We start from the raw sequence: 7,482 nt of genomic DNA on the forward strand, positions 1-7,482 counted from the left end.
AAGTCATAACTCATTTGTCATGCTCTTATCACTAATAAAAATTAATGTCCTTGTTTCTTCTTTCTCTTCCACTAGACGGTTTTTCTGCTCCTTAAGGGCAAAAAAATTGCCAGTCTTCTTCACAGCTATACTCCCAACATCTTTACAACAGTGTTTCATACATAATAAACACATAATACTCAAATATATGTCAAGCAAATGAATGAAAGATCTCCAAGAAAAAGGCTCTGCCTGCTTATATGAGCAGAGAATATATACTATTCTCCTAAACTAGCAGCCGGGAACCATGGATATGCATCAAGATGGGGGAAAGTAACATTCAAAACCCAAGGAGCCTATATCAAGTCTTGGGAGCTGAGTGAAGTGGACAGATCCCATCCACCTCTTTCAAAGAAATGAAAGGGCCTATCTTCAGCCAAAACAGCATAGGATTCTAGCCTAGAAAAACAATTGCTAAGTAAGAATTTTGTTGAAGTTTATGGAACTATAATGCACACAGAAAGGATAAATATAAACTCTCCATCGACCCTTGAAATTTTAAAACCAACTTCTACTTATAATACCAATCATACCTCATTTAAAAAAAAAAGCCTTTAACAAAAAAATAATTTAAAAACACATTTTTCTAAGCCTGTAAGTGATGCCAAGGTTAAAAAGTGATCACATTTCTAAGCTTAGAGTCCTATTTACAGAATAGTTAATAAGTTTAAGATGTAAAAATGGTTCAAGATTTAGATAAAGTCACTGATAATAACCTTTGGGACTTTGATGGATTACATTTCTAATCTTATTATACTTACGGCCTGGAGGCTAACTCTGTCTTATCCAAAACACCCCTTGGTATTATCTTGGGACACAGATTAGTGAGTGTATCAACACAAGTAGAAATTCTGTGTAACAATTCTTATTCATTCCCCTCAATGAAATACACGTATTCATTAATTATGTTACTTTTCCTAAGTAATCTAAAATACAGCTCAATTTAAGTTTTCTCTGCGGTAAACCAACAGGTGGGGAAAAGATTAAACCCAACCTTTGCAAAACTTAAAATGGCACTGATGCCAGAGTTCACATGGCATTCCACAAGATACCATCTTCAGCCCATTTCTCTTCCTAAAAATGCACAGATAATCTGGAATCCATGGCCTGGTTTCAAGTGCTCTGTGTATGATTATTAATGCACAGTACTTCCCTCCAAAGAAAGCCACTGGTTTCATCGACCCCAAAATAGATTACAAAACACTTCTTTACAAACTCTCCCTCATTACGAATCCATTCCCTTGACTATAATTACTACCTTTTTCCTGGTAGTATCCCACCTCTATCCCAAATCTCTATGCACCAAACCTTTATGATCAACTGCCTGTTGTACATCTTCTCCTGGACATCCCCCAGACACCTTCAACTCAATATATCTAACAGAGACTTCACCATGTTCACACCCCCTCTCCCTGTTCTTCCTCCAATGTCAGTGACCATCACTGCCATCCACCCAGTTTCCCAAGCCAGAGTGAAAGAAGTGTTCTTGACTTTACTCCCCAATCACCAAGTCCTAACAATTCTACCTCTTATCTCTGAAGCATTATTTCCAAGTCCTCCCTCTCCAATTCTGTCACAACTTTAAGCTACTCAGAGTCCCGTCTTAGCCAATTCTGTCACAACTTTAAGCTACTCAGAGTCCCGTCTTAGCCAATTCTGTCACAACTTTAAGCTACTCAGAGTCCCTCTTAGCTGGACTGTAGCAGTTTACTTCTAGCTGGTTTTCTGGGCTCTGGGGTAGCTCCCCTAACAATCCACTTTCCACACCACAGCATTTACTTAAGACACATATCTGATGTCCCTGCAGACTAGCAGGGGCCTGCCAGACCTTTTCTGATCTGGGGCGTGTTTACCTCACACTCTATACTTTATGTTCCTGATACAGTAAACTACTTGAAGTGTCCTAATAAATGAGTGCATCATGCTCTGGTCTTCAAGACTTTTTGTATAAGCAACACCCTCTGCCTGAAACAAATTATCCTTACGATAGCTAGCTCCCAATCGTCTTTCAAGTCTCAGTTTAAGTATCATCCTCCCAATAAAGAGGCCTTTCCTGATCCTGCCTCTATCCATCAATGCCAATTAGAATAATTTAAATATATGTTCCTGTAACAGCACCTGGTGCTTATCACCACCGCAGCAAATCACACTGCACTAAAATGTCCTTTTTCAATAGCATATCTATCTCCCCATTAAATGCAAACACCTTGAGAGGACTATTCATCTGTGTCTCTAGTGCTCAAGGCAGTCACTGGGGGCACCTGGCAGGCTTTGCAAGTGGAACATATGACTCGATCTCAGGGTCTTCAATTCAAGCATGTAGTGGGTAGAGTTTAAGAAACAAACAAACAACAACAACAACAAAAACAGTGCCTGATACAAACAGAAGAATTCAAATATTTTTTAAGTATTTGAATAAATGAACCGCTCTGCATTCCCTAGGCATTTAAACATGTCCAATGAGAGACTGCTGTCTTTCTGAATAGTGCATTAAGAGAACCAAGAAATTAAATTTTCAACATATGGGACTTTTAAAAAGCTACATTACAATGTTCAAGAGTTAAAATATATGCGCACACACCCCTCGGCAAATCTGACCAATTAGAATACCTGCTGAAAAGATGTCCATTGCCCGCTTCAACTCTCCTCTTGTTCTCTGATTACTATTCAAGTCTACAAGCGGAGTTGAAGGATCTCTCATATATTCTAACTCAGTGGCAAACAATCCACCATCAACAAAACGTTCAGGAGCAATATAGCAAGTTCTCCTCCGTGAAGTGTCAAAGAAATAGTTGAAATCTGCTGGGTTGTCCTCTGGAAGATAAGTGGGCTTAAAACTGGCAAAATCAGTTAGAAGGACCCAATTCCAACTGGTAACCATTACATTCTCAGTCTTGATGTCCCCATGACGGACCCCAGATTTGTGTGCTTGGTCCACAGCTGTCAGGATCTGGAAAGCAATCCAACGCTTCTCAATGTTATTTAAGAACGGACGAGTACTGATGCGATCGTAGAGGTTGTCTCGCACATACTGCCTAAAGAGCATGGCTGCTTTCTCAGATGCTTTTTCTGCTGCTTTCTGAAAAGGCAGGCAGTTCTGTGCAGAATGAAGCCTGATTTTCAGTTCCTCCAGCTCCTGTTTATAGCTGGTTAAAGGCAATGTGGGATCCTGAATTGCAAAGACCTTCACCACCACTAGGCCTTCTCGGTGCTTTGCTCGAGCAACTTTAAAAAAACGAGTGCTCCCCAGGCTCTTATCGTATTCAAAGTCATGGATGTCTGAGAAATAACTCTCCACAGATAGGATCTGGGAAGGAGCAATGCCAGCAAGCTGATTTCCCATAATGGCAGCAAGCACCTCTGGGTGAGTTAGGATACAACTCCTATTTAAAAACAAAGGAGAAAGAAAAGAAACAAGAAATCAAACACCATTGTTTATGTATTCTTTCTAAAAGATGGATGCACCATATTTCTCTTCCACTGAGAGCACCATATCAAGTGTTTCAGGCAGTCTCTAAATTGTAGACACATTTATCTAAAAGATCATGTTATTCTATGTTGTCCTTCCAGGACTTGAGCTATATTTAAATAGACCCCTTCAATATTAAGCTGAAAATGTTAGAATGTATATTTTCTGCTATTTAAATTTTAAAACGAATGAGCCTTTACTATGTGTTAGCATTGCGCTTGGGGCTATGCGCGTCACAACAGTACTATAAGCGAAGGTCTTTGTCCAAGAACCTGGAGTTTTGGATCTCAGACGCAAACACGTTAAAAACAAATAGGTTTCTGAACTCCTCAGACACCAAGCTGAGATACAAAAAAATCAGTAACTCCTGGGCCCTTCCAGCCTAACTCCAGTGTGCCTTGCCACCAGCTAAGAGAAGGCATAAAGTTGTCTGCTGTGCAACAACAGGGAAGAACCCTTGACAAAGATGTTAAAGAAAAGTAAACCAAAATACACACTTGCCAAACAAGCCCAGGGTTCTCCTGGCTCCTCTTTTGCAGGAATTAAAAAACACGCACACACACACGGCCATGCGCACATATAAATATTTACCAGAGGACTCTGGAAAGTGTCACACGTTGGTCACTAGCTCACACTGAGGTCATGACGAGTCACTTCAGGGTCTGAGCAAGACTGAGAGTCGGCAGCCGAGCGAGCCTTCGGTATGAGGGATCTTCCTTCAAAAGCAGGAGGTGGGACGTTGGGGGGAGTGACGACGAAAAATGTCAATCTCCAGGAACCACGGTGGCCCGCGGAGAAGCGGGACGGTGCCGCAGGTGAACGAAGCCAAGCTGAAGCGATTCCACAGACACCCTGGGAGTTGCCCCCGCCAGCCCCCTACTCTGCCAGGGGAGCCACGCGTTCCTGGGCCTCGCCTTCCTCTCGCGCGGATCTCTGGACCTTCGAAGGCTTCTAGACCCTGGAGGGCCTCACCTCCAAGAGGGGAGGGGGGACTCCGGATAGAACGCGAGGCCGCCAGTTCCGGGGAAACACTTCTCCAGCTGAGGCTGACACCTCAAACGCCGAACTCCCGGGAAAGCTGCCGGCTCTGACCTCACTTCCGGTCGCAGAGCGGAATTGACGAAAGAGCGAGGCTTAAGGAAGCAAGAGAATGGCGGTGGAGTTGGTTGCTAGGAAACGAGGAAGGGGCGTGGCTTCACGCTCAGCGCCTGGAGGAAGAAAATAAGATGTTCTGTCAATCTATTCCCCATCCTGGTCTTCTACCTATCGTTCCATAAACTCTGAGGCTTCTGACATCCCCGGAACACAGTTCTTTAAGAGAATGCACAGGTTTATTTAGGAAGGTTAATATATCTCCAGTTGAATTTTTAAGAGTTTTATTTGAGATATAATTTACATCTACAAGGCACACCTGTTTAAAATACACAACTCAGGGGCGCCTGGGTGGCTTAGTCGGTTAAGCGCCCGACTTTCGCTTGGGTCATGATCTCGCGGTTCGTGGGTTCGAGCCCCGCGTCGGGCTCTGTGCTGACTGCCAGCTCAGAGCCTGGAGCCTGTTTCAGAGTCTGTGTCTCCCTCTCTCTCTGATCCTCCCCTGCTCACGCTGTCTCTCTCTCTCTCCTAGAAATAAATAAAACATTAAAAAAATTTTTTTAAATACACAACTCAGTGGCTTTCTATATATTTACAGGGTGGTTCAATCATCTATATAATTTAATTTTAGAACATTTTCATTACCCCCAAAAAGAAATTCTGTAATTATAAGCAGTCACTCCCATTCTCTCCCTTTCTCCTACCCCTCCCAGGCCTAGGCAATCACTAATCCACTTTCTATTTCTATAGACTTACCTATTCTGGATATTTCATATATGTGGTATACAATATGTAGTCTTTCTGACTGACTTTTTTCACTTCACATGTTTTTGAGGATTATCTCTGTCGTACCTTGTATCAGCACTTAATTTCTTTTTATTGCCAAATATTCTGTTGTGTAAATATTCCACATTTTGTGTATCCATTCATTCATTGATGGACACCCGGGTTGAATCTACTTTTTGGTTATTATAAATAACACTGCTATGAACATTCCTGTAGAAGCCTTCATGTGGCCATGTGTTATTTCTCTAGGGTAAGCACCTAGGAATGTAATTATGAAATCATATGGTAACTCTATGTTTAACATATTGATAAACTGTCAAATTGTTTTCCAAGTTGCTGCACCATTTTACATTCCTACCAGCAATAGGTGAGGGTTCCATTTTCTCCACATTGTCACTGACTGTTGTTTGTTTCTTTTTTATTATAGTCATCCTAATGGGTGTGAAGTATCTCACTGTGGTTTTTACTTGCATTTTCCTAATAACTAATGACGTTAATAGTCTTTTCATGTGCTTATTGGCTACTCACGTATTTTATGTAGAGAAATATCCCTCCAAACTTTTTGCCCATTTTTTCATTGGGTTATTTATATTTTTATTATTGAGGTTTTTTAAAATATATTTTTATTTATTTCTAGGAGGGAGAGAGAGAGAGACAGCGTGAGCAGGGGAGGGTCAAAGAGAGAGGGAGATACAGACTCCGAAATAGGCTCCAGGCTCTGAGCTGGCAGTCATCACAGAGCCCGACGCGGGGCTCGAACCCACGAACCGCGAGATCATGACTTAAGTGAAAGTTGGACGCTTAACCGACTAAGCCACCCAGGAGCCCCTATTGAGTTTTAAGAGTTCTTTATATACTCTGGATACAAGTCCCTTATCAGATTTGCAAATAGTTTATCTCTGTGTTGTCTTTTCACTTTCTTGGTGTTCTCCAAGCACAAAATATTTGTGTTTTGAAGCACAAAATATTTCAACCCAAAGCTGAATTTTTTTTCTGTCATCCTTTCAACAACCCCTCCTCCCTTATTTCCCATCTCAGGAAGCAACCGTATCATCCACTGGATTCCTCAGACTGCAAATTTAGAAGTTATTAAGTCATCCTTGACATCTTTCTACTCTCTCCCTCTTTTATCCACCCCCACCCATTCAATGATCATCTGCTCCTGATGACTCAGCCTCCAAAACATGCCTTAAAGCCATCCCCTGCCATCTCTCCAGGGCCTACCCCAAGCCATCATTGTTAAAATGTATAGATTTTGAAATCTACTCAGAAAATGCGTTCTCCACCCACAATATTATTTTTTTGTACTTCTCCCATGATTTCTTCTGGGTCTTTTGTGACACCGTTCTGTGTCCTGAAATTTCTAAAGTACGGAATAATTTCTCAAGAAGGATACTCAAGAAGGTATCCAAAAATGTTAGTAAGTAATCCATTTCCCCCCATCTTATTTGAAATGTCATATTTACCACATACAAATTTCCTTTATATTTTTGGGTGGATATTCTGCTGGATTTTATCTTCTATATATTGAGTTGCCATTCAATTCATCTACCAGTATTGTTTTAATCATTGTAAAATGTTTTAATGTCTAACATGGCTACTACTAATTTTTTTTAAGGTACAACTATTATCATAAGGATTATACTTCCAGATTCTACCTCCTGATTTTAGGCTAAAGCTAAAAATCCTTAGTTTAGCCTGCAATACCCTGAATGATCTGACCCCTAACCACACCCCTCACCATAACTGGCATCACTCGCTGTCCCTCTCAGTCCCCCACAGTGGCCTCCCTTTGTTCCTAACCTGTGAAACTTCCCTCTACCACTTGGCCTTCACATTTATTCTTTCCTCTGCTTAGAACACCCTTTCCCCCACTCTTTATGTAGCAAAACTCGTACTTCTTTCCAGTCTCAGATTAAGCACCAATATTTCCAGAAGGTCTTTTCTGAAGTCTCCCCCAGTCACCATTATAGAATCTCATGGATACCGAACTCTATTCTTCATAGCATTTATTATCATTGAAAGCATTTGATTTTGGGACAAAGTAACTATTTGTTTAATGTCTGTTTTCCCACCAGACCATAAACCCCATGAGG

General features: G+C 41.3%; 1 pseudogene across 1 annotated transcript; it reads right to left on the reverse strand.

Annotated features, from left to right (window-relative positions):
- Window positions 1-2,599: 2,599 nt before the first annotated feature.
- Window positions 2,600-4,956, reverse strand: LOC144220612 (phosphoinositide 3-kinase regulatory subunit 4 pseudogene; annotated as a pseudogene). Its single transcript, XR_013331795.1, has 3 exons — window positions 4,920-4,956; window positions 4,100-4,716; window positions 2,600-3,422 (listed from the first exon to the last, which is right to left on the reverse strand). The product of XR_013331795.1 is annotated as a phosphoinositide 3-kinase regulatory subunit 4 pseudogene (transcript).
- Window positions 4,957-7,482: the final 2,526 nt, after the last annotated feature.

Source organism: Crocuta crocuta, unplaced genomic scaffold (assembly GCF_008692635.1).
Source record: "Crocuta crocuta isolate KB4526 unplaced genomic scaffold, BGI_CrCroc_1.0 scaffold279, whole genome shotgun sequence".
In the NCBI taxonomy this organism is placed as follows: Eukaryota; Metazoa; Chordata; class Mammalia; order Carnivora; family Hyaenidae; genus Crocuta; species Crocuta crocuta.